The 26,978-nt window shown below is 39.2% G+C and overlaps 1 long non-coding RNA gene across 1 annotated transcript in view; it reads right to left on the reverse strand.

Annotated features, from left to right (window-relative positions):
• The window catches only part of LOC310636401, a 224,706-nt gene extending 199,791 nt beyond the window's left edge, over positions 1-24,915 (reverse strand). Inside the window, exon 1 of the long non-coding RNA XR_014491714.1 lies at positions 24,777-24,915. This is a non-coding gene — a long non-coding RNA (uncharacterized lncRNA). The remainder of the gene's footprint in view (positions 1-24,776) is intronic.
• Positions 24,916-26,978: the final 2,063 nt, after the last annotated feature.

The raw sequence follows: 26,978 nt of genomic DNA on the forward strand, positions 1-26,978 counted from the left end.
TTTAAAAAAAACACCAATAACAACAGAAATATCTGTGTCCTGATTTATTAAATTAGCTTTGTGAGGAAAAAACTAGACAGACAAAGATTGTGTTCCGAATTCATATTGACCTACACATATTTTGCATTTTCTCAGATAAATCCAACAATCAGGTAAATTCCACAATTTTCCTCAGTGATTTCAGCCTGGGTCTATTAGCATTACTTTTAATTAAATTACAAATATAAAGATCAAAAGAAGTGTATAGTTTATTCTCCTTCAACATCTATAGACAATAAAGCAGATCTTGAACACACCCACCAAGAAATAGCGATAAGGATACATACAAGCATGGCACATATAGAAAATGATTCCTGGAATGAAAATGTAGACATTCTTAAAATTCATTGAACTGCCTTGGAACTCACATTCCTTCACCATTTTAAATTATTTTTAATTCAGGAACTTCTCTTCCTTGGTTTCCCTCCCCCCACCCAAATACAGAACAAGCCACATAAAGGATGATTGGGGAAGACTGTTCAAGTACAATATAAATGTGTATGATTATGGATAACTATGAGTTATTGCTTTGTTTTACTGTGTTATTGTGGTGGAGCCACTGAAGGTGAGGGCACCCATTTTATGCGGTGTAAAGAGATATTACAGCTTAGATTATGTTCAAGGCAGGAAATATCTGAGGTCAAAATCTTTGGTCTCTATATCTGCCATTTGCCAAGAGAGGGTAGACAGACTGGAAAGATTCCTGTAATATAGGTGATCAACAATAAAATACTTACTTGGGCTTGTCCATGAGTGGTTCTGTTTGCTTGTACATAACAATTATTATTTTTATTATTATTTCCAAGTTTAAATACAAAATCCAATAAAGACAAAAACAAAACAAGACCAGGAAAAAATATGTCTAAAAACAAAGTAACAAAAATAAAGATTGTCCCCCCCCCTTGAATGTTGATAATCATTATGTATGTAGTTTATTGAGACTGAGACTGTTTTGGTTTTCTTTTGCTTAGTCATTGTGGCACACTGCAAAGAGTACAGTGTTTGGGGTAATATATCAATAAGCAAACAAGCAATGAATAAATAGAAAGCTGTTATTGTTATGTCAGGGTAGATGAGGTAAAACTGTGCATACTAACAATCATACTCAATTGCTTATGAAAGACACATGTACTACTAGATCTCTTGCACATAAAAAACAGCTCATTGTAAGGTGTCATTGAACTCTGACTCCTCTCTTTTTTTTCACTTTCTCTTCAAAAATGAATCTCAGTTCATCTTACATAAAGGTGTAACATTTGTCCTAACAAAATATATTTTTGCATTTAAAGTTTCTGTTTTATTTCCCCCACCAACATATTGTAATGCGACAGTTAAAATTTTATTAGAAGCATTCCAAATACTGTACAGATAGACCTCGACTTACAACTGCAACTGAGCTCAAATTTCTGTTGCTAAGTGAGACATGAGACATTTGTTAGGTGAGTTTTGCACCATTTTACAAACTTTCTTACCAAGTTGTTAAGTGCAGTTAGCTGCAGTTGTTAAATTAGTAACACAGTTGTTAAGTGAATCTGGTGTGCCCACTGACTTTGCTTGTCAGAAGGTCACAAAAGTTGATCACATGACCCCCTGGGCACAGCTATGGTCATAAATATGAACCAGTTGTCAAACATCTGAATTTTGATCACATGATAATGGGGTTACTGCAATGGTTGTCAGTGTGAAAAATGGTCATAAGTCACTTTTTATAGTGCCATTGACCATTCAGTCACTAAATGAACTGTTGTAAGTCGAGGACCTCATAGCTCATACAAGGAGGAGATAAATCAGAAAAGAATGCTTCCTGGATTATACCACCTGAAAATATAGCAGATTCAGTATTTTGTAGAACTAGTGACTAAAGCCAAGTTATTGATACCTAGAAAAAACTTCTGCAATGTTAATTCAATACATTAGGTCAGGGGTCAGCAACCTGAAACAGTGAAAGAGCCACTCGGAACCAGTTCCCTCACAAAAGGAAAAACTGGGAGCCGCTAAAAATGTGTGCACATGTGTGTACATGCGCGCATGCGCAGTACAGGATTTGACTGAAGAGTGGAGCCAAGGCGAGATATGCACTTACCCTGCATATTTGAATTGATTGGTTGAACTTTTTTAGTCCCACTTTTTTTTTTTTGAACTGCACATGGCAGAGGACTGGGAGCCGCAGGAGACGGCTACAAGAGCCGCATGCGGCTCTGGAGCCGCGGGTTGCAGACCTGTGCATTAGGTGATCATTCTGGTTGGCTAACATCCATGGACTTTAGAAAGCTATAGTGTACTAATGAGACAAAAGGTAGAGAACGGATCAAAGCAGTAAAATATAAATAAAAGTACACATTGTAGAAGCAAATGTAAGCATATCCTGTTGGAACAAATTTCCAGGAAGCAGAAAAGATCTGCTTGAACTTGCTGAGAATACATTGCAAACATTTGATGGAAAAAGCTTTAGATGAATAAATTCAAATAAATAAATTCATCAGTAAGCGTTTCCATAGTTTAAAAGGAGGAAAAGTTCAAAATTCTTTGTTACAATGACTATGTTTTATGCCTGTCCCCTTGCATAGTGACCGATGCCACAGCTATGTCCAATAATGCACCGCTGCGAAAGCTTACTAGGTAAAGCAATTCTTCTTTTTATAGACTGTGCCTCAGATCCCCACAGCATGCTATTATTCTGGTTTTACCATATGCCACAATGTGACTTTATAAAGGAAACAGTTCTCTTTGTCAAAAATTCCCTTCACCATTTCAGCTGTATGATACTTTATATAAATGTCTCTTGCATCTCCAGCTGCGTATATCCTGTGTTAAATCTAGACTGTGCTTTATTTGGGTGATTCAAGCTATTCCTTTTTATCAGTAAAACATTCTACATGGCTATCCCAAAGATGCTTTTTCACGAAGCAACTGGACTTCCTTGTTTTTCTTTGAAGACATTTTGCTTCTCATCCAAGAAGCTTCTTCAGCTCTGACTGGATGGTGGGGAATGGAAAGATTTATACTCAGTGGTGGGATTCGAATATGTGAACAACCAGTTCTCTGTGTGGATGCCTCTTCCAGAAGTCCATTCTGGGCCTGGGCTACAAACAATTACTAGCTGAATCCCACCACTGTTTATACTCCTGCAGACAGCTGTTCATTTGCATTCTTTTAGTGAGTCGTTAATGCTACCTGGAGGCTTATCTGTGTCTTCAGGGTCACCTGAGCAGTGCAAACGGGTGTGGAGCCTTCTTGGAACTGTTGAAAGGACTGTGTTGTAGACTGAAGGTAGATGATGTCATATCCCTCTCCCTCTGTTGACATAGATGGCATCTTTGACCTCTCTTTCAAACCAGCAGTCCTCTCTCTAAAATGTGGACTTTGCTGCCTTCGAAAGAGTGGCTTTTGTATTTTAAGTGCAGATGGACTGCTGAACTTGTCCTGATGGGTTTGTTCTCCTATGTTGTGCCATGCGTTTATGAAGTGGTTGTTTTGTTTCCCCAATGTACAGATCTGCACATGGCTCACGGCATTGTACTGCATATACTACATTGCTCAGTTTGTGTCTGGGTGTTTTATCCTTGGGATGAATGGGGATATTGGGTCTATTCTTGGGTATGAAGTGTGCAAGTATGTTGTGTGGGCTGAAGATCCTCCTGAGCTTTTCCAATATTCCTGCAACGTATGGAATGCCTACATTGCTTCATTTATTGTTTTCTTCGTCTGTTATGGAGAAGTTCCTGCTAGGTCTTTTTTGAGATTTGATGAAGGCCCACTTGGGATAGCCACATGTTCTGAGGGCTTCCTTGATGTGTTTTATTTCTTTTTCTTTTCCTTCTTGGCTGGTGGGCAGGCCTTCTGCTTTGTGGTGTAGGGTTCTGATAACTCCCATTTTGTGCTGCAGTGGGTGATATGAATCAAAATGTAAATATTGATCTGTGTTTGTGTGTGTGTGTGTGTGGGGGGGTTCTGTAAATTTCAATGTTAAGGCTTGTCTTCCTTAATGTATACGGCACAGTCCAGGAAGGCTAGATTATTTTCATTAACATCTTCACATGTGAATTTGATGTATCTGTCCACTGAGTTGATATGGTTGGTGAATGCTTCTAATTCCTGTGTTTTGATCTTGACCCAAGTATTGTCCACATACCTATACCAGTGAGTGGGTTGACTTCCTGTGAAGGAGTTTAGGGCTTTGGTTTCTACCTCTTCCATGTAGAGATTAGCCACAATGGGGAACACAGGTGAGCCCATGGCTCAGCCATGTTTTTGTCTGTAGAAACCTTCACTGTATTGAAAATAGGTAGTGGTTAGGCAGAGGTCCAGCATGGAACATATGCAGTCTGGGCTGAGGTTGGGTGCTGTCTTGCTTCAGTTGTTGGAATGCAAATGAAGAGGGAAATCACATCAGAGGAAACCATCCAACTTCGGGGATCACCTGCTGCCGGCGTCAACTTCCCTCCACCCTGTGCGTTCCCACAGAGAGGGCCTCCTCAGGGTGCCACCGGTCAGAGAATGTTGTCTGGTGGCCCCCAGGGGGAGGGCCTTCTCTGTGGGCAGCCCGGACTTATGGAATCAGTTGCCGGTTGAGCTCCGGACGGCGCCTGACCTTCGCTCCTTCCGACGCGATCTGAAGACCTATTTATTTGAACAAGCCGGCCTGGCCTGATGGGGGATGTGTTGGGGTTTTTATTGCGTTTTTTTATACTATTATTTATTGTTTTAGCTCAGGCTTATATTTAATTCTCTTTTAACTTTTGTACTTGGTATTTTATATGTGCCCTGTTCACTGCCCTGAGTCCTTCAGGAGAAGGGCGGTATACAAATATAATAAACTTAAACTTAAACTTTATTTGCCAAACCTATCTGGCAAAGTCATGTGAATTATTGATGTGATGAGTGGTGTTACCAACTAATGGAGTTGGTATGGTACTTAGATGTTTTGCAATGTTGTAGGTGACCGAGTTGATGCTGCTAACAATTGGTCTGAGTGGCATTCCCTCATTGTGGATTTTGGGGAGTCCCTATATGCATGGCGTTGTTTTCCCCATTCTGCAGGGCTATTTCCTTTGGTAATCTGTCAAGACTTCAAGACAGAGTCCTGGTGAGCAATAATATCTAGAAATACTTTTTTTAAAGTTAGTCTCCTTACCTTACCCGTTATAGTAAGGTAGTCCCCTTACTTGACCCATTACCCTGATCTTGTGCTTCTGTGATAAACTGAATTTTGACAATTAAATATATGAAGCAACATCAAGAGAGTTTAGTGCTTACCTAAATGAAAACAGAGCACTGAAATTGAAGACAGGTATTTGCCAATATCACCTGTAGAGGATTTTCTTGTATCACTAAAGGAAAATGGGCTTAACTGTAAAAAATCAAAGCTGCTTGCACTTTGAATCCGCCAAATATCTGCCCATTATAGATAAATGGAGTGGCAAGGAAAAGCCTTACATATTCCAAAGGGAATATGTTTATTTGAAAGAAGCCATGTCTCTTTAAGGATCTAGCTGGTCCTCAATAATAATTAACTGCAGTTTACTAGGCACTCTTTACTTGTTCTAGCATTACCATGTAAAATACTTTGTGTAAATAATCAACACATATAGATCTTAAGCCTTGAAAAGATATGCTCTGTAGAGAGGTTTACACTTAAACTGAGGAGATTAGTCATTGAGCTCAGACTAAATAATTGAATCAAATAATTACCAAATTTAAGACTTCAGTGCAGAAAAGTTGATTAAATTTGTGCAATTAAGCTTACAGCAGCAGCTATAACGCTAGACATGTCAAAAAAGGAAGTAGGGAGGAAAAAAAGTCTTTTCCAACGATGGAAATGCAAAGAGTTGGCATTTAGTGAGTAGCATTAGAAGATCTCACAACATTAAAAGAGTAGAAGAGCTATGCTAGGAAAAACAATGGAAAATACAGCCAAAAAAGAGAAGGGTAAAAAGATTGGAGCAAGCATATTCATCTATTCCAGAAGAGAAGGATTGAACAGCTATCAATTTTAGTTCCATTTCCAGGGATTCTGCTTCCGTGATTTTGTAAGCAAAAAAATAATGTCTAATACTTTGCTTATAACATCTACCTATACACATTCAAAGAGGTGATCTATGCTTCCTGCTTGCCGCTGCATGAGGACAAACCACCTACCATTTCAGAAGGACAGGAACAATCAATGATGTCTTCAGCATATCTCTAGCCTGCTGGGAATGTGACCTTTATCCAGGTTAGCTGGCTTCACATCAAAAGCAGAGATTTTCCCCTCTCTGCTGGCATAGTCTGGTTCACCCGTGATACTTCATTTATCTTGCACAAATGCCTCCAATCCAATTAGCTGGTGTGTGTGCTCTGCTGGGTGCTTCCCCCAGGCTCTCCTCTCTATCTTCAATGGCCATGTCACTGTGGACTGCTGGGTTGACTGCCATGAAAGGTTGGACTATTTTAGAGGTTCAGTGGTGGCAGGCTTGCTGGCTGGATAGCTTTTCTTCCTTTTAATTGGGTAAAATTGACAAGACTTTTGTCAGGTTCCCTCTTGCACTTCGGGAAAAGCTACAAAACTATTGGTCTTTTTTTTAAAAAAAAAACCCAAAACAAAACAAAAACAAAAAGCCCCCTGCCCTTAGAAGACCGGCCCATTGAAGAGGAAGCAATTGGTGCTTGCTCTCCTGGCATGGATAGAAGAAGGAAAGCAGGAATCCACTATAACTTTTTAACAAGTGTTAAAAGAGTCCGTGTTAACTTTCGCTAGGCAGAAAACTGACCACAGCTGTGGAGAAAGTAAATGGATTTCTGCAAGCCAGATTCATTTCTAGCCAATTTATACCCAGGATACTAAAGAACTGAAGGCAGCTCTGTGGAAAAGCCCAAGTGATCAAAGTAATGTATTTTGTACTGATAGGCAAAGATACTTTCTGCTTTTAATAATTCCTACATGTTTCAATGAGCATTGCAAGAAGGGGGAGCAGGGAAGGCACGGAAGAAGGAATATTCAGATACGTTTAAAAATTAATATTGTTCAACAAGAAGCATATTTATACAATGGTTTTGAAAGAAAAACATATCTAATGTAGGTAATTAAATGTAGAAGCATAGAAATCTACATGCCAATATGTATTAAATGTCACTGAATGTGAAAACAGGATGAAATGAATTTCTGCTTGAATATGTAGATGAGAGTGGCATATTTCTGTATTTGTAATTTATAGTGTCATTCAGTCACAGCTGTGGCAAAATAGATCCTGTTTTTATTAATCGTATGTCATAATAGTAATGTGAAGATAACACTAAGTTTCTAGCATTGTTTTACCCATTGTAAAATTCCCTATTTAACTTACATTTCTATTTGTGTGAACAATAGCTTATATTACATTTTGCATATTGCAAGATAATTTTTCCCCACAGGCATCCAGGGAATTAAGGCATGGCATTTAACAAAATTTATATCATGATATAAAAACTGCAGTTTGTATATTAGCATTAAACATCTAAAGAGGGATCTGAATTATAATGTCACTGCAAGTCTGATCGTGTTGATTTAATCTCAGCTCACTGCAAATGCCTGTGATTATTCCATGTCTTAAAACCATGGTTGCGAACCTATGGCATGTGTGCCATTGCCCCAATCCTAGGCCTTCAGCTGAGTTTTATAAAATATTTTTGCTTTAGGCCTCCACCACCGTGTGGGGGGAAAAAGTTTCAATAAATCAATTTCAACTTTTCACAGGGGAAAAAAAAGATCTTGCAAAGTTGGAATTGATTGATTGAACTTTTTAGCACCACCCAGTCTGCCATACTGACCCAATGGGCCACACCCACCCAATTAGACACACCAACCAATGGACCATGCCCACCCAGCACCCAATGATACATAAGTGGGTTTTGGACTGCAGTTTGTGCACTTGGTCTCTAAAAGCTTTGCCATCACTGTCTTAAAACAATCTTCTCCAGTTTGCTGTTATCCAAACAGATGGACTACAACACCCATTATTTTTCCTCAGTGAAGCCTTTGAGGAAGACTTTTCAGGAAGAACCCCATCTTTGAAGAAGTACCTCAAATGAAGTAATATGCCACTACAATATCTGTTTCATTTCATATCTTAAAAGTTATTAAGGTCTAAATGGCCTTGCAGGGATAGTGACATGTGCCTAGTGCTTAATGAAGTTAATGGCATTTAAATTGTCATAACTATGTGCAAAATTATAGCCATAGGCTATGATCCTAAACTCACTTATCTGTTACTCCTTTACTTATACATGAGATTTCTTCCTAGTACAAATGCTGGTGATGGGGATATTAGATTACAGATGAAAATGGCTATTATCACACCTCTTATGTCAGTCTTCTGTGGAATGAAATGCTTATCTGGAGATAGAAATTGAAGGCATTAACTAACAGAATGACAAAGTTTGGAGATAAATATATTTAATGATACCAGCCACCATATTACAACATCTAAAGCATAAATAGATTGCTGTAGCAGAACTAAATAATAGAGGAAATGCAGGATAATAAAAGGGGGATTAACACTGGCAGAACCAGTAATGGCTGATCTTGGGTCAGCTGGAGCAAAATGGAGCTGGCAATACTATGGAAGGCTGAAGAGGCAATAATGGTGGTTCGTCCAATCAGCAATCTGTCTTTGGATTGCTGCACTTTAGGGAAATGGCAAACAATCCAGCTTGATGGACAAGGACCATTTTAAAGTATTGATAATTTCCATGTAAATTAAAATGATCTAGCTGAAAGTGTAATAACAGGCCTGGAGGGATGCTTGGCAGGTTGCCTGCTTATTACAACAATGCAGTCACCAAGCAAGGATATCAAAGCTATTTAGAATTACAGCTGTAACTTATCCTTGGTGTTGAGTAGTTGGGGAATAATATATTCCTCCCAGGGGTTTGCTTTGTGATTTACTGACAGTGTAGTTTATTAACTTAGAACAAGGTGGCAGAGCTTACATCCTTCTCTCAGTGTAATTCTTCCATGATTAAAACAATGGAACTGATGGCACAGGAAGCTGGTGCCAACTCATTCGTGGACTTAAAATATTGCACTGGTATCTGGACAAGAAATGAATACATGATAAAGGCAAGGATAATAGTAACATGGCTTGAGTTGCCTTGAGACCTTGTTCTTAAAATGCAGCTTCATATGATGATGATGCTCTACTTGGACTCCAGGCCTAATGGTTTTATTACTACAACTTTCCTCCCCTTAGAAAGCCATAGGCATTATTATAGCCATAAAGCACAGAAGAAACATCTTGGCACTGAATCCTTTGTAGTTGTTAAAATTCCTTAAATGTTAAATTCCTTTATAATGAACATAAACCCCATCAGCATAATTTGATAATCTTGATCCTGTTTTATATTACATACTATACCCAACTAAAGCAGTTGCAGTCAATCCATCTGACCCAGGAGTCTCTGGTGCTGAAGTCTAACCATCTTCTCAATAATCTTCCCCAGGAGATTGGATGAAAATTGTCCAGAATAATTGTGTTTGTGAAAGTTTCCTGAGCATACAATCTTGAAGACCCTCTTCACTTTCTCAAGACTCACATCCTGAAATATCCTCCAGATAACTCTACAAGACACCTCAACTAGACCTTTTCGCTGGAATCCAACTTTGAGCAGATCTAAGTGACATTATTTTCTGGATAGCAAGAATAATCATCACAATGATTCAATAAATGTTTTTTGTCCATTCATTCCCAAACAGACCCACCACACAGTTATCAGCAGATGAAATAGCATTTTGCCATCCTTATTGCCATAATGTAATCCTGAATTTGAACTTGTACCTGTATTTTCTGTTTGTCTTCTTCCTCCAGTGCTTAAGATAGCTCTTATATACATTTACTTCAGATGGCTCTTATAAGCATCTGGAGTTCCTTCAAAATCCTCTGCGTAGCCTATAATCAGCTCACAGAGGCTTCCTAGGAGCAATTCAATGCATGGTCTCAGGTGCCATTCCACTCTAGGTGGTGACTAGGGTCTCAGATGAACTGTCCACCAGTTTCTTAGGGAAAGCCCTAAGAGTTTTCTGGAAACAACCAGGCTCATCAGACACCTGATGTGGGCCAATCTGAGAGACCCTAATCCCCATACTTTGGGGTAGTCTCAGAAAGTCAAGAAAAAAGAATCAGAGAACAGAGATGGCATCATCAGCCACCTAAAGAGTTGGACCCACTTAACTCTCTTTTTGAGCCATGGAAAGGAAATTTCAAAGAGCTTCCCTGGGGGAAAAGTGAAAATAAAAAACTCTTAAGAACTTTGTAATGAAGTATGGCTTGAATTTGTTTCATTTTCCCCTCATCTTCTCCTTTCCAGAATCATTTGCTTTTTGTGTCATGTCTGTAAGATTGGGACCCTGAGAATAGTGACTGCTTTATTATTAAACTTCAGAAAAAGCTATGTGAAGTTTTCAGCTGAAGAGTAAAGTCAAAATGTTTTACAGCAGGTCAGGCAATTTTTTGAAAGGGGTTTATAGGTTTTGGAGCTTATCTTTTTGGTCTTGAAGGCCCAGAAGTAGAAATGATGTAATAATGTAATCAAAGAGTTTAAATTTTTACTGTAATATTTAGGAACAGCATAGTTTTTGAAGCAAAACAACTACTAATTTCACATTCATATTTAACAGATTTTTAAAATTGGAGAAGGAAAGAGTTGCAGCTGGCTCAGTTTAATTAAACCACCAGCTGTTGGTACAGACATCTTGTCACATTGATGTTTAATATGAAATTTAATAGGGTGGTTATCATGGACTTGCCTCCCTAAAATCAGGTCTAACACCTTATCTGGCTTCAGTTGCTAAGCTCTATTTGGGATAAACAGGCCTGTAGGGAAGTAGACAACAGTAGCCCACTTACAAATTGTTGCAAGAAAAATTGCATCCACCTGTTCCTAGGGTTATCAGAAAATCAAGTTTGATTTGAAAAACACTTTGCCTTTTTCGGATCTGCTATCACTTTTGTGTCAAGAAAAAAAGCACTTCCTCAACATTGTCTTTTGGTGTCACTGAAGCTCCAGTACAGTCTCAGCTTTGTTTACATGCAAATATCATGTAGAATTATCTGTCCTATACCGATGCTCATTGCTCCCAAGTCTTCCTACATGGTTTGCCTACCTGCCAGTTGCATATGTTTGTTCATCATGGTTCTTTTTGTTGCTGGTTGCTTGTATGCAATATGGTCCTACTAACTGTCCTGCCAATTCAGGTAATGAAGAAAGGAGACTATGAAGACCAACCAGATATCTACATTTTCATCCATCCACAATTTTTTTTATGAATTTAAGGGATTTCTAGAGATGGAGCTGTTCCTTTCTTGGCATTGATATTAGAGTGTTAGACCCTATAGTGCTTCAAGGAGACTTGGAGGTCTGCAATGTTCTCTAGTTAGATGAGTTACCTTTCAAAATAGTGGAAAACTCGAGTAATTTACTCTTTGTTCAGTTCTACACTTTTCCTGTACTTGGAATGTGTTTGGGTTGTTTGAAGTTTTCATCAGTTCCAAATTATATTACAAAACCTGAGAAGAAATATAGATTTTGGCACATAATGTTCTAGTTTGTGTACTGGTTCACAAATGACAAACTATATTAAGTTCATTCATGTGGTTCAACATGAATGCTTATCTTATTCAAATCAAATCAAAATCTTTATTATGGTCATAGACCACCATAATGTATCTTATTCACACTTTACATTGTTAAGGATGTGTTAGCTATATGGTGAGAGACTGACTTCAGTCATCAGACTAAATCAGAGAAATCTGTTCCAACTCATTTCTCAAATCCAAATTAAGATCCAGAAAACAAATACTTGTATCTTCCATTGTTTAACATAGAGACAGAAAAAGGCTTTAGTTTTTAAATTTTGTAGACAGAATAGATTCCTAGATAAGAATACAGACTGTTCATTTTATACACACACACACACACACACACACACACACACACAGGTCTGCAGTAACTATTTGTGGCAAAATTTGATGCAAATATCCAACAGGAATTCCTCTGTCTGTAATGGAAAAAGCAGATGAAATTTTGGTGAGGCTTAAAAATAGTATAGAAAGGGAAAGAAATTCCAGGAAAGTATAATTCTTTGCCAAAGTCCTGAACGTGGAAAGGTGGAAGGATAGAAATACAGCATAAGACTTTTACTCAGGTTAGAATAAACATTTGTAATAAACCAATCACTTAAAAAGAGCTGGGAAAGGGTTAAATAAATCAAGAATCAAAGAAAAGGAATTAAGAGATGTGTCAAATTATTAATTTATTAAAATTATAATACAAAACTAATAACTAAAAATGTTAGCAACAGTTAATGCAATGAAGCTGCTGCTGATGGATACTTTCATGTGAGTTGGGTGGATTATACAAATATGATAGATAGATAGATAGATAGATAGATAGATAGATAGATAGATAGATAGATAGATAATAAGGAAGAAACAAATGGAGCTTGTTTCCTACTCTAAATGGTTGTTCCAGATGAGTCCCAATAAGAAAGAAAACAGTTATGCACTGCTTTCTGGTGGTCACATAATTATACAATGTCCAAATATTAGGTTGATCTCACTGATCTGCTTCCTAGAGTACAATTATTTGAACAGAGAAATTCAGTATTTTCGTCTGTTACCTCCATTCTTATTTTCCAGTAAACATAATGTGCTATTCCCTTTGCAACAGCAAATAGGTCCAGAGATGTAGATAACTTTATTGAGAATCAGATTCAGACAATTAAAAAGTTAATTTGATACTTCTTTGTCTTGGGGTTGAGATCCTCTCAGTTGTACTTGGGGCTTTAATTCATCTGAATTTGAAGCACAGCCTTAATAATACACTTAAAACATGCACACACACACATACACAGTTTACATTAAAAGCTGCATGTATGACTTTGAAAAAAAAGATTTCTGGTAATTTTTTTGATGCCTAGAAGGTCATTCACTTAGCTTTGTATCCAAGGCTGGGCTAAAATGCATGGTTTCCCAGTTTCTAACCTCAACTCTATATTCTTATATAAGAATTTCCTAATTCCATAGTTGCAAATTTATGGCTTAATAGAAACATGGAGCTGAAAATTAAATATAAATACAGTAATTATGTTTTCAACTTTTCTTGATCAAGTGGCAGATAGAGGCCAGAGAGGAGGACCATGCCCAACTTCAGCTGGTGCAGCAGTTGTATGCCTTCTACCACAGTGACATGTGTCATCATTGCTCACACTTAAACCATTCCAAGATGCTTTGCCCAGGTCTCTCTTGAAAGTAATTAATTAACTCAAAATGCAGTGGTATGATTGTAAAATTTAGACCAGTCATTAGCATTATTCCAATTCTCTAATCAGTGCATTGGACTTCTGGATTCAGTTCATTCATTTACATTCAATCCACGCAAGACTACTGTGGGTCCCATCCATATGTGATAAAAAGGACATGGTTTCCCCTGTAGTGTGGAATTTCCTATATTTTGATGTATGGGAAGCACACACTGTTTTCAAACAATAACAAAGACCGTGTTGTTCAAATCAGGTTTGGCACAGATGATATTCTTGGATTATTCCTGTCATCTTTTTCTGTTTCCTTCTGGTGAGAGTAATGTTGAAATGGCTGTATGTATGTATGTATGTATGTATGTGTGGATTAAAGAATGTAATAGAGTTGATAACATTTGAAATATGCATCTTGGTCAATACTAACTTCCATCCGGTAGGAGATATAGGAATATAGCCAGCTGTACCAACAGGCTGAAGAACAGCTTTTATCCGTGGGCTGTTAGGCTTTTGAATGGGATATAATCTTATGCAGAGTTGACTTGGGAAGCCGGTGTGTGGTGTAGTTGGTTCACATAGTGTGGTGGGATGGAGGGTTTGTTGTCACTGTGTGTTGGGGGGAGAGAGCACAGGGGGAGGCTCAGCTAATCTCATTGTACACATGTTGTACTTTGACAATAAAGGTTTATTATTTATTTATTATTTATTATTATTTATGTTGTATAAATCACAAGCCCAAGACCAAGCTAGTGAAATAAATTCTTCTAATTAATGAATGATTGCAGGAAAATTAGTAGAGTTCATTAGCATCATACCAGGAATATTTTTAGTCTGTAAAATCATCCATCCTTGGTTACTCTAAATAATAAATCAAGTCAGGTCCAATTACAGATTCTATATGCTTAACTTTGCACAATCAGTGGAATGAAAATTGCAGACAAAATTTGAGACCCTGTCAAGATTTTGGCATGCAAATAATTACAAATTCCAAAGTGGTCTTAATGTATGAGATTCACTGCCACAAGGTATGATCATGATCCAACGAAGAGGCTAGACAAATTCAAAAGTGATAAATTTACTGTTCAGGTGAAATGTGTTTTAAAACAGTACATGTTAGTACAAGGAGAAGCCTGATCTAATTAATTGCTATGGTAAACCTGATGCTTGGCTAGATGGGCTTTGATCTGTTTAACAAGACTTGAGTTTTTTATGAAATATACAAATCTCTCATAAGAGTTTTGGAGATTCATTCTAGCTTCTACAGTGTCTCTGTCCTTGACGATGATGGCATTAGTGAGTTGTAACCTAGATAGGTAGGTAGATAGATAGATAGATAGATAGATAGATAGATAGATAGATAGATAGATATGAAAAGACACAATGCTTTTGGCTTGTGGCACTATAAATAATTTCTGGGGCTGTGGCCACTGCATAAAGAAATTGGATATAGTTCAATCCAACTGGAACCTAAAAGGTACTGTTCTTGTGCAAGATCCAAACCATTTCTTCCAAACCATTTTCTTAAATATTCAATTCCACTATTCTCAAACACTGTATCCAACGGCAATTCAATGTTACATTTTATAAGAAAATCTCTGAAAGACATGTTAACTACTTTTGAGCTTGTAATCAATAAGTTTTATAGCATCAGGGGAGTTTCATTTAATCCCTAGTGAAAGAAGTAGAGTGGGGAATAAACAGGAAAAGGGTGATTAACATTGGACATAATAAAGGATATTTTTCAACAATGGAGTCAATTTTTTTTTTTAAAGTGTCTATCTCTATAGATAGGAAGTAGGAACAAAAGTGTCTATATAGATAGGAATAGGAACAAATTATACTTGACAAGATTAAGACTGAGTTAAAAGAGGATTTAAAAATGACAGACTACAAGAATGACATGGATAGACAAACAAAAGAAAACAGATGTCTTAATAATTAAAAAAAGACAAGCATCAAACCAAGAAAGCAAGCTGAATAATTTCTCTATATTGAAATTACAAAAAAAATAGTTGTTAAGATTTTGAAGAATTGGAGAATGGATAAAGAAAAAATGAAATCATGCAACACTATTTGAATGGACTAAAGATCAAGATTGTTAGAAGTAAAAGAAAAGAATATAAAGTTGATTTATTTGATCAAGGCTAAAATAGATATGTTGTTATCTTTTGCTGACATCAGAATTGAAATGATGAGGCTTTGTGGATTTGTTGATAGATAAGAGAATGGGATATGGGAAGAAGAGATTGTTGTATTTTAAGAGAAAGGTGATAAGTTACTAACACTGTTTATATATTTTGTGATGAAAATGGGACTTTCCTTCTTTATACTGTATATTTCTTTTGCTTTTCTTACTATATCCTTTTTTCCTGTTCCTCTTTCTAGTTTTTCCTTTATTTCTTCTGTGCATAGTTTATACTTTCTTTTTCAGTTGTTTTTTTTTCAGTTTGTATTAGTTTTAATGTTGTAATTATAACAGTAACTCTGAAAAACAATCATCCAAAATACCTATTTGATTGTCTTAGAAAACTGTGTGATCAAAATACTGTGGAATGGATATGATAACTACTTCCCTATCTTCATACTAATGGATAATAGCATGGCATGATAGTTTCTGCAGGAAGTTGCTATATAAGTATTAAGAGCAAATACTAAAATGTAGTAGTTGTACTGTAAATCTGAAGTTATCAGATATGGGAGGGAGGATAGCAACATAAGAGCTAGAATGCTCTCAGTGGCGTAGCGTGGGTTGTCAGCACCCGGGGCAAGGCAAGTAATTTGCGCCCCCTAACCTATGGATTTTAGCATTCGAGTCTCTTCCACTAGCTCAGGAATTCTGGGAGTTGAAGTCCATGAGTCATAAAAGACCCAAGGTTGCCTACCCCTGAGTTAGGTTCAAGGCAAAAAAGGGTCTCTGGAGAAGAGGGAAAATGCTAGTTTAAAACTGAAACAAGGCAACTTTAAGGTGCCTCAGCTGTGATTTAGGATGAGACAAAGAGAGGACATGGCGTTGAAAATGGTTAATGGGGCATGTTTGTTCCACTCTTAGTGGACGTCAGGATAAACCCCACGAGAGAATGACCTTACAACAGATGTGAATAGGCTTGGACTACGTTTGTAGATTGAGTGCATACATCACATGGAGCGATGATGGGCTTCATCAAGATTTATGATCCCACAATTGGCTAGTTTTCTCCATCTTGTCCTAAACCCTGGATACCAACCACGGTTTATGGCTTAGCATGTGGCGTGGGGTTGACCCAACATGTTAGGCGACAAACAATGACTTCCAACTTACAATGCCTCAGCTTCCCAAGGTTATTCCAAAGCCGGAAAAGCCAACCAACCCACCCTGCAGCTTTGCCTGCTTAGGCTGAACCCCAAGAGTTCATACTTGCTGCGGCGCCGGACCTATTTTCTGCCCAGACGCTGCTTATCCAAGCCAAGCCGCCTCCTTCTCTTTGGCACCTCACCCCAAACAGAAACTGAGATTGAAGGCAGAAGAAGAGTTCAAGCTCTTAATGGGGGGGGGGGTGAGGGCTGCTTTTCTGCATTCCAGCAGAACAGGATTTATTTTAATTTTTATTTATTTTTTTTTAAAAGCGCCTTTTGCAGAACAGAGACAGCACAGGCGCGCCCACAAACACACACACACACGCACACGCACCCGACCACGTCCTCTCGCCCCCAAAGTCTGCATGCATGGTTGGATCGGCAACCTGCCGACGCAGCTTTCGTTCCAGAGCAGGGACCCCCGGAGAGACGCTGCAGCGATCCTCCCCCCGTGGGAAATCCACCCTCTTTCAAGCCCCGCTGCGCCCCCCCGCCTTTGGCAACCCCGGGAGCGCCTTGGGAGAGCCTCCGCAGCGGAGCCCCGGGCTTGCAGGAGGGCCGCGCTCTGTGCACGCTCAGGAGCCGCCTTCTCCTTTGCGGGGGGGAGGAGGGAGAGAAGGCTTCAGTCCAGCGCCGGCGGCCGGAGCAAAGGCGGAGCGGCCCGAAGGAGGAGTCACGCTGTGTGGTTGTGTGTTTGTGTGTGTGTGTGTGTGTGTGTGTGTGGCGTGCCGTGGGGCGTCAGGCCCTTCCCGGCTGGGGCTCCGGTGCCTCCGCCCTGCCGGATCCCGGCGCCGTCGAGCGCGCCCCCCCAGATGTTGCGCCCGGTACGGCCGGCCCCCCCTGCACCCCCCACGCTACACCACTGAATGCTCTCTTTGTAACTAGGCAATAGGGCCATCCCTTTCTTCCCTCCTTCTTCATGCTCTAACTATTGTTAAGGCCTTTATTGAACTATTGTTCTATTTCTTTGTTTCTGCCAGTAAACTGCTATGATCTCATGAGTTTCAGTATCACTTAATTGTTGCCACTGAACCTTTTATATAAAAGTTGATGCAATTTATCTCCCTCTATTGTATAAAAGTATTGGTATCACTGAGTACTCCACTCAGCTGGGAAGTAAGTTGTATGCATGGTGTCGTGGATTGTTGGTTTTCCTTCTATATATTACTAAAATCTCATGTAAAGGCATAACAAGGGTCCTAGCATTGATTATATGATTCTTTCTGGGCTCAACTATCAGAAGAGATATCATTTTAAGCATTGGTTAGCAAATGTGGAAATCAGTTTATGTATATTTGAGTGTGAGAGAGTTTTTCTGTGTTAGATGCAAAGAACTGTCACAGCTAAATCAAAAGTCACCTTGTGACAATTGTTACCATCTGAAGGAAAGTCCATAGTTCCTACATCTTTGATTTATGGTCCCATCCTCTTGCTTACTTACCCTGTCAACTGAATTCATATAAAAAAATATGTGGCAACTGGCTCTCTCTGGTCAGAGATGGCAGTGGTGCCATATAAGGTCACTTCCTTTCAGGAATTGCTTAGTTGCTCATCAAATCCATCATAAATGTTCCAAGGATAGTGAAAAAAACCTTTTGAGCCCCCTGGATGCACTGGAAACAAGGTAATCTTTTTTTTATTAGAAATGCCGACCATTTCTCAGAAGCCGTTCCTCCAGTTGCCCACTGAAGTAAAATGATCACACTTTTCAATGGCAAAAAGATTGCTCAATTGAAATGTGAATAGCCTTTCCATTCAACAAGTCTTCTACTTTGAATTCATAACAAAGAGAATACGAAAGATCCTATTTAAGTATCTCCCTCAGATTGCATTATCTTTCTAAATTTTACCATGAGTTCTACCAAAATGCCTGTATGCAATATAATCCATCCGTTGTTCTTACAGAGTGCAAGGACCAACTGCTGCCTGGCACTCCATCAGGTTATAGTCAGATGAGTCACTCAACTTTTGTATTAGCTGCCAAGTAAGCTGAATCAAAGCTTTTCAGGTATGCAAGAACATTTTATCTTCCTCTCATCCTTCTGTAGCCAAATGTTCAGGTTGCAGCCAAGACGCAAGGAAGAGAGACACGATGAATGGCACATTGTTCTGCCAGAAGACAGTGACATGATAAAAGAAGGTAGAAGACGGACACGGCAGAATTTGAAATAATGGGGAATCCAGGAAGAACAAAACAGCCTGCTTGAAGAGCACTTGAAAGATAATTGATCCTTTTTTTCTTAATAGCATGGAGAAATGTACTTATAAACAAATACTTTAATTAATGCAACTTCTTAATACAGCCAGAGAACTAAATAACGTAACTATTTAATCATGAATATTAATATTCTTGCTGTTGTAATGTTATATATTGCCTTGGGATATCCACATTTGCAAAAAGTTCATTTTGGGATAATTTGGAAATTGTGTTACCTTTTTATTCCCCCAAAGAACAAAAACGAAGCTTATATGAACTTGCTATATGCATATGGTGGTTCAGTTTATGGATGATGCGAAAATAGGGACAAAAACAATTGCTTAGACAATAACAGAATAACAGAACAAAATAACAGAGTTGGAAGGGTCTTTGGAGGACTTCTAGTCCAACCATCTGCACAAGCAGGAGATCCTATACCAGTGGTGGGATTCAAATACCTGAACAACAGGTTCTCTACTTGGGCCTGTTCTCTGCCTGGGCCTCTGAGGCCTATAATGGACTTCCAGAAGTGATATCCACGCACTTCCTGTGGGCCGTTCTAGGCCTGGGAGGCTTCCGAGACCTAGAACGGACTTCCAGAAGCAACATGGGTTCAGCCGGTTCTCCAAACTCAACAACATTTAGCTACCAGTTCTCCCGAACTGGTGGGAAGTGGCTGAATCCCACCACTACCCTGTACCATTCCAGACAAGTGGCTATTCAGTCTCTTCTTAAAAGCTTCTAGTGATGGAGCACCCACAACTTCTATCAATATTATCAAGATTGTCAAATATCAATATTAAGATAATATATATTATATAGATAGATATATCAAGATTGTCAAAGGGCATCTGGACAAGCTGAAACACTGGACAAATGCAACAAGAGGCATTCCAACAGGAAAAATACATGCTGTATAAAATTACAAAGTCCTACATTTGGGTATCTCAGCAGGGTGGACAGAATTAAATACACCAGCCTTCTTTACCCATAGAAGTACATCAAAGATGAAAAGGTTTCTCAAAGCAAAATTTAGTAGTGGTTGGAGCTGTTGCAAGCCTACAGGAATAATAATAGTACTCTTCAAGTATCTGAAAGGTTATCATGTACAACAGTAGAGATTATTCAGATTTATTCCAGAAGATAGAACAAAAAATAATGGATTCAAATTGCAAAGTAGATTTCAATTTTAACTTGATGAGATAGCAATGAAAGCTTGGAAAAAAAATTCAGATGTGATTATTTTCCCTGTGACACTCTATCGAAGTGAAAGTTTAATTTTGAAGAAGTAAGATAAACCAACTACTGAGAATTGTATAGCTAACAAAAAAAAAAAACCAACAACCCTAAGCATAGAACATATCAATCCAATGTTCTACATAAGGCACAGGTAAGTGGGCTCAAATTCCATATTTTGAATACATTATGCAAAAACCTCAATAGTAAATGAATAAGCAATCAAAAAATAGTCCATGATTAGCATATGAAGACCTTGGAAAAGATATGAATAGTGCAGACAATGGAATTCCCCATGACATTCAATGGAAGCAAAATTTGGACTTTGAAGAAGCCAGATAGAAAGAGTATTGCAATTTGGAATTGGAGAATATTCCTGATATGCCAAGAAAATAAACAAATGGATGAACCCAGAGTTCTCAAATGACCAGGCTCAAATGATCCTACTGTGGACATGTTATCTGAAGATCTAGCTTTAATATTCTTAAAGGAGAAAGGAAAGAGAATAACAGGAAGATCAGCAGCAAGATGGATCAGTTACAGAGTCCACTGGAGTTGTGTGACTATAATCAATTTGGAAATTTATAATGAAATGAAATGATGGGTGCATCATGGAAGGCTGCCCTATAGGACCAAATTAGGGATAAATTATCCTGCAGAAATTATCCCCATGTGATTGCAAAGAGTTAATTTTAACTTGATTAATAAATCAGATTAAACTAGATCAGACATGTCAAAATTGTAATGTTGTGTGATGTCGCACAACATATCGGGACAGTTTTGCCATTGCCAGCAATGGGGTGGGCGCGGCTTCTACATGACGCATACGGCCCACAGGCCGGCAGTTTGACAGCCCTGAACTAGATAATCTTCAAGATCACTTTAACTCCACATGAGCTAATGATCCTTTGACGTGGTCCCTGGTGGTTTATGTATATACAACTGAATTTACACGCTTCTGGAGACAGAAAGCTACTGGAAATATTACATAAACTGCAATACACTTCAATTTGCAGAATGAAAGAAATAGGAGATGTGCCAGAATTTTGCAAGTAATTAAACCTTATGTAAGAACTGAAACCTGCAGGTCTTGCATTAAAACAAGCATGATATTTTCCTTGACATTCCTACTTCAGCTCAACTGTTAAGATCTAGCTAAAATCATGTAGTTCATGACGTGAAGCCTATATATTCTCATATTTCATACCAGACATGGCAATAAATCTTAACTCTCCAGACACTTAAACTTGTATAAAGGAAGTTAATATAGCAGAGGTTCTTAAAATGATATGGTTAGATAAAAGGTTTATTGCAGACAAGATAGAAAACATAAATATGTAGAACATTTGCCTATTCATAATTCAGAAATCAATAAATGTTTGCATATACACATGTGAATTCTTTTTGAGTGAATAGACATGAGACCACTTTTCCCCATGATTAGCATTGATAGACATCTGACACAACATTGTTTAGATAGTGGTTCTGTCTTGCTTGAGAACTGTGGTTTCTACCTTGCCAGTGCATACTTTTATATGTGTAATTCAAAATTGCTTTGAATAAGCTACCTGAAAATAGGTAAGTACGGCTGACTCTTCCCAAAGTTATATGCTTCTAAAAACAGCAGCTTCAATCCTTCACAGCTTCATTCTGGTGCATCAAGTTGTTAAGGTAATCTTTGATAACTTGTGTAGCATGTTAAATTAAAAATACATCCTGTGCATTTATCATCCTCCCACATAAAAATGTTGCTCATTATTTCATAAAAGCAATTTCATAAATTTGGCTTAGGATTGCAGCCAAACTATAGTAAATTAAACAAATTATAAGCAACCAATAGAAACATGCAAATTTCTATGTTAACAAACCAGGCTATACTTAGTATTGAATATATATGAATATGGTTAAAATTATTAAATGACCCCACGGTAACCATGGGAACATGGAGGTAAGAAGCATGAACATGGAAAGTTCTACACAGTCAAAAATGAATTTAATTACCTAAACTGTACATTGACATCTTAGCAGTGGTAGGATTCAGCCAGTTTGCACAAGTTCAGCAGAACCGGTAGCTAATTTTTTGTTGCCCAGGCCCAGAATAGACTTCCGGAAGTGGCATCCACACAGAGAACCAGTTGTTCATCTATTTGAATCTCACCACTGCATTTTAGGAATACGTGAGTTGAGATGGAATAGAATTAGACAATTTCAATCAGAAAATTATACTGTTTGCTATTCAAGACATTAAAAACCAAGAAGGAACAAAAGTTGGTTAAGGTGCAATCAATGATTGATTAATAACAATCAGACTGCCATTATTATGATTATCCAAGTTTATATTCCTACTACTAATGCAGAAGAGGTTGATAAGTTTCATGATGAAGTTCAATTTGAAATCTACAGAACATGCAAGCAAATGTGCTGGCTGTGGCTGGATACTGGAATGCCAAAGCTGGAAATACTAAGGAGGGAAAAAGTACTTGGACTGTATGACATAAATGAAAATGAAGCAAGAAAACAACTTCTGTTTATGCCAGTCCAATGGTTTCTTAGCAATAGCTAACACAGTTTTCAAACAATCAAAACAACACCTATATGGACATCACTAGATGGAGTACCAGAAATCACCAGAAATTAAATGGATTATATTGGTAGAAGGCAACAAAAATCCTCAGTTATACCAGAAAAGATTTGGCTAGGCCAGACTGTGCCACAGACCACAAAGTGTCTGTTTGCAAGTTCCACGTTAAGCTGAAGGGGAAGAAGAAAACCACCTAATTTCCAGGATACATTTTTTATCTAAGGAAAAAAAAAAGATTGTTGAATAAGTCAACCCAGAGTTCCCACTCCAGGTACAAATGACCAAGCTCAAATTATCATAACTAGCTCATAAAGACCTAGATCTCTAGAGAAGACTGTAATACTGGTGAAAGTGGAAGAAAAAAGAAGAGGATAGCCAATCACAAAATAGATGGAGTCATTTATATTAAAAGGGTACCTTATTGGAAGACCTGGAGTAGAGGTCCCCAACCTCCCAAGCTGTGGACCCGTACTGGTCCCTGGCCTGTTAGAAACTGCACCATGTAAGTAGTGGGTGAGCTAATGAAGCTTCATTTGTGCATGATCAGAATCTAGGTAGCATGTGAAACCCTTCCCAGCCATCCCCACCCCCAATCCATGGGAAAATTGACTTCCATGAAACTTCTCCCTGGTGCCAGAAAGGTTGGGGACTGCTGATCTATAGCACCATTTTGGGGAGAAATCGTCAGATAGACAGATCCTACTTCTTTGAATGAGTGCACAGCAATTTGATGGTACATAATCATTAGCCAATACTTCGTGGTACAAGATAATTATAAATTATTTTGAAATAACTGGAAATTAGTCATGCTACCCCACCCCTGAAATCCTCCCCCCCCAACAAAACACCCACCTTTCTAAAGCAGAGCTGAAATTATGTTTTCAATAACCTAGCAAAATAGTCAAACAAACATATTAAAGGCTTCTATTCAGTGGATCAATTCAGCAGTGAGGAGCAATGGAGCTATACTTCATCCACATTACCAAAGAAATGCTAATATAAAAAAGCACTTCTTAAAACGTCTGAATTTACAGCAAGTAAGGACATTATTATATGTTTCTTTGTTTGTTTATTAAATAGATTTATATGGCCACCGAATTTAACCCAATAAGTATAAAACTATGTCCCTTTATATGCTTTCAAAACCCCAGTATTATTTTTTCATTAACTAGAACTCAGGTGACTGTAATGTTACCTGACAATACAAAGGGGATCGTTAATAATATTGTCAGTGTCAAAAACAATTAGTTCAGCAATATCCCTCTGTGTTCTGGAATGTCCCTTCACTCACGAGCAGTGATGCCCAACTGAGTTAATGATTTGGTTTTAATTATAAAGGGGACAGTGAGCTGGGAAACCATTTTAATCCCCTGTAAGTTATTATGGAGGCAATTCTTTACACAATTATTAATGCAAAATTCACACTCTGGTGATGGAAGGCCACTCAAAATGAAAAGAGAACAAAGCAATCTTTCATAGTCTTCTGGCTTGATGAACTCTCATACCACAGGAATGAAATTGGTTTTGTTTTGTTTCCTAATGAAATATTAGGTAAAACAAGACAGCAGTGACATGTGTTGTTGTGTTTCTGTCAGATAAATTACACATGAAGCTGAGTTAGATAATCTGTTCATCTAATGCAGTGACTTCCTAAATGGTCTGGCAGAAGTGGTTTTCCCCCCCCCCCATGCTGCCTACTGGCATCTCTTTGAAATTGTGATGGACATTGTATAAAACGTGTGGCAGTGTGTTAGTCTGCTAATGAATTAGTGGTGTATTAGTCTGCTAACTTGATTTAAAGGCATCAAATGGGCAAAGATAATGGTCCCTTATTATAATTCTTTAACTATCTGAAAAATAACTTTTAAACCTTTAACTTCCTTCACACAATCAATGTGCTATGATATTATCGGCCCCCATTTCCACTTCTCCTTACCCATTTTTGACATCATGCTGGTGGAAACATCTTCAGACAATGCTGGCTCAATCAGCCTTGAAACAGACATGAGCATCATTCCATATAATTGGCAACAACTAGCAGAGTAAAATCCTTTATACCTACTTTGAATAACCTGTGAGTTTTTATATGATATAGTTAGAATTGTTCGTTCAAAACCTTGCACATTTATTTATTTATTTATTTATTTATTTATTTATTTATTTATTTATTTATTTATTTATTTATTTATTTATTTATTTATTTGGTTTATATACTGCCCTACTCCCAAAGGACTCAGGGTGGTTTACAAGGCAAAATTTAAAAACAATAAAATATAAAATTAAAATAAAATTAAATTAAGTCTAGCTGCAAAAAAATAAAATCACAATTTAAAAACATTAAACCCCTCAGTCCATACCAGATAGCTCAAAGAGCCAGGTTTTTAGGTCCTGGCAAAATGAACGAAGGTCGGGGGCAGTCCAGAGTTCCGTTGGCAGTTGATTCCATAGGGCAGGCACGACCACAGAGAACGCCCTCCCCCTGGGGATCACCCGTCGGCAATCCTTGACCGGCGGTACCCTGAGGAGGCCCTCCCTGTGGGAGTGCACAGGACGATGGGAAATTGATGCTGGCAGCAGGTGCTCCCTCAGATAATCTGGACCCATGCCATTTAGGGCTTTATAGGTCATCACCAGCACCTTGAATCTCACCCAGAGGGCAACTGGGAGCCAATGCAGCTCACGGAGAAGAGATGTTACATGGGAGTATCGGGAGACTCCCATCACAACTCGCGTGGCTGCATTCTGCACCAGCTGAAGCCTCTGAGTGGTCCTCAGGGGCAGCCCCATGTAGAGAGCATTGCAGTAGTCTAGCCAGGAGGTCACAAGCGCATGGGTGACTGTGTGTAGGGCATCTCGGTCCAGATAGGGCCGTAACTGGTGCACCAGGTGAACCTGGGCAAAAGCCCCCCCTGGCCACGGCTCCTATATGATCTTTCAAACTGAGCCGTGAATCCAGGAGGACACCCAGGTTGCGGACCCTATCAACGGGGGGTAACACCTCACCCCCCATAGTTAACGATGGAAAAGATTGGTTAGTCTGAGATGTCGGTATGCACAGCCACTCAGTCTTGGCAGGATTGAGACAAAGCCTGTTTCTCCCCATCCAGACCCGGACCGTCTCCAGGCAATGGGACATCACATCGAGGGCATCACTGTGTTGGTTTGGGGTGGAAAGAAAAAGCTGGGTATCATCAGCATACTGATGATACTCCACCCCGAAACCACGAAAGAGCTCACCCAGCGGCTTCATATAGATGTTGAACAAGAGGGGAGAGAGGACCAACCCATGAGGAACTCCACAAATGAGAGGCCTCGGGGCGGACCTCTGCCATCCCGTCAACACCAACTGCGAGCAGACCAGGAGGTAGGAGGAGAACCACTGTAAAACAGTGCCCCCCACTCCCAACCCCCTGAGACGCCACAGTAGGATACCATGTTCGATGGTATCAAAAGCCACTGAGAGATCTAATAGGACTAGGACAGAGGAACAACCCCTGTCCCGAGCCTGGCAGAGATCATTCACCAGCGCAACCAATGCCGTCTCTGTGCTGTACCCGGGCCTGAAACCCGATTGGTATGGGTCCAGATAATCAGTTTCCTCCAGGAACAGAGGGAGCTGAAGTGCCACCACGCTCTCAACCACCTTCGCAAGAAAGTGAAGGTTGGAGACCAGATGATAGTTGTTCAAAATAGCCAGGTCCAGGGCAGGCTTCTTGAGGAGGGGCCTCACCACTGCCTCCTTCAAGGTGGCAGGGAAGGTACCCTCCCTCAAAGAAGCAGTTATTACTGCCTGGAACCAGCCTTGTGTCTCCTCCCGAGCTGCATATACCAGCCAGGAGAGGCACAGGTCCAATAAACACGTGGTGGAACTCAGTCTCCTCATGATCCTGTCTACCTCATCTGGGGTCACAGGATCGAATTCACTCCAGGTAACATTCTCTAGACCGCTCGATTCCTCCCCGTCAGTCTCTGCCCAGTCAGAATCCAAACCGGCTCTAATCTGAGCAATTTTGTCTGTCAGATGATAGCTAAACTCCTCGGCCTGCCCCTGCAAGGGCTCCTCCCTCACCTCCTGATTAAGGAGGGAGCGAGTCACCCTAAACAGGGTGGCCAGGCGATTATCTGCAGACGCGATGAGGGCAGTGAAGTAATTAGACTTCGCTGTCCTCATCACCGCAAGATAAGACCTCGTAAAGGTTCTTAACTGCAATCGGTCAGACTCAGACCGGCTGGATCTCCAACAGCTCTCTAGACCTCATCTCCGACGCTTCATCTCCCGTAGCTCCACAGAAAACCATGGAGCCCACTGGGATCTGCACCGGGTC

This window comes from Vipera ursinii, assembly GCF_947247035.1.
Source record: "Vipera ursinii genome assembly, chromosome: 1".
In the NCBI taxonomy this organism is placed as follows: domain Eukaryota; kingdom Metazoa; phylum Chordata; class Lepidosauria; order Squamata; family Viperidae; genus Vipera; species Vipera ursinii.